The sequence below is a fragment of the Myotis davidii genome, unplaced genomic scaffold, assembly GCF_000327345.1.
Source record: "Myotis davidii unplaced genomic scaffold, ASM32734v1 scaffold1439, whole genome shotgun sequence".
Taxonomy (NCBI): Eukaryota; Metazoa; Chordata; class Mammalia; order Chiroptera; family Vespertilionidae; genus Myotis; species Myotis davidii.
This window is the reverse complement of record NW_006292342.1, coordinates 746,515-748,079: the sequence shown is the minus strand read 5'-3', so window position 1 is coordinate 748,079 and position 1,565 is coordinate 746,515. Positions and strand designations below refer to the sequence as shown.

General features: G+C 46.5%; 1 pseudogene; it reads right to left on the bottom strand.

Annotated features, from left to right (window-relative positions):
- Positions 1–319: 319 nt before the first annotated feature.
- On the bottom strand, positions 320–1,362 carry LOC102769622 (annotated as a pseudogene).
- Between the last annotated feature and the right edge of the window lie 203 nt (positions 1,363–1,565).

The following is a 1,565-nucleotide window of genomic DNA, read 5'->3' as shown; positions in this document are numbered from 1 at the left end:
GCCTGTGGTCAAATCTGCAACCCAGGTGTGTGCCTTTGACTGGGAATAAACCCGAGACCCTTCAGTGCTCAGGCCAACGCTCTAATGGCCAGGACTGAACAATGCTTTTTTTTTTTATTGATTTTTTACAGAGAGGAAGGGAGAGAGATAGAGAGTTAGAAACATCGATGAGAGAGAAACATCGATCAGCCGCCTCCTGCACATCTCCCACTGGGGATGTGCCCGCAACCCAGGTACATGCCTTTGACCGGAATCGAACCTGGGACCCCCCAGTCCGCAGGCCGACGCTCTAACCACTGAGCCAAACCGGTTTCGGCTGAACAATGCTTTTATATGGATATCACACTAAATATATTGGATTGGTCACAGCAGAATTTGCTTTGTTAATTAGATTAGTTCTATAAAGTTAAAGTATTGAAAACCACTACCTTTGCGTATCAGCAATATCAGCTTGTATTCCAAAGAAATTTCCTCAGTTTTTCTGGTTATGGAACCACTGATGTACGTCTGTTTGGTGTCCTGCAGGCAGATTCACACGGCCCCACGGCGGAGGTAAAGCATAAAGCATTCGCAATGGCGTTGGCAGCGTCCGGATGACACGTGAAGGGACTCTCGGACACTGGTATGCCTGCAGCTAATTCCTTTTTCATTCCATTTTCTTTGTCACTTATTCTCTCCAATGGCCATAAGTGCTTTTAATAATATCAGTTGCAAAGTTCTTATCTTTAAGTTCTGCCTGGAAAGAAAACTGGTCCTCTGGTTTTCATCAGGAATCTTGTGCCTTCGGAACCAGTCCACAGTAGCTTCTGGGTAGCCAGGGTTCAGCCCCTGGCATCTTTAACGTCATTATAATTGGCTGCATGAGGACCATCCACATTAACGGCAATCACTCTCCCATCAGTTTCCCTTTCATTGATCACAGCCAATATGCCCAGACCTTTCACCCTAATCACTTCCCCTCTTGCACATACCTTGCTTTCCATTCCACAGGCGTCAGTTGGGTCATGGCTACCATTACAGCCAATATCCTTTACAAAGGGACAGATCTGCAAAATAACAGTTTCCCTTTTTTTCACATCTTGTTTAATTGGGATTAAAGGGTCTTTTGTAGCAATCTCCATTTTTGTGTTAGACCAGCGAGGCACTTCAACTACAGTGTGGAACACATCCTTATCTGCATAAATTAGACCATCATGAAATGGAGAGATATATTGTCTGTTTTCATTTTTGGAAGAAGACTCGGTATTCGAGGGTGAAGGGAGCAACATGCTCCCGCTGTTGTAGCCATTCATGTACCTGAGATGAGCAGCCTCTGCCACAGAGCAAGCAGCCAGCAGCCCGCACACAGCACCCTATTTAAAAAGAGATCACAGCCCTGACTGGTTTGGCTCAGTGGATAGAGCCTCGGCCTGAGGACTGAAAGGTCCCGGGTTCGATTCCAGTCAAGGGCATGTACCTTGGTTGTGGGTACATCCCCAGTGGGCATGTGCAGGTGGCAGCTGATTGATGTTTCTCTCTCACCGATGTTTCTAACTCTCTATCCCTTTCCCTCTCCCTTCCTCTCT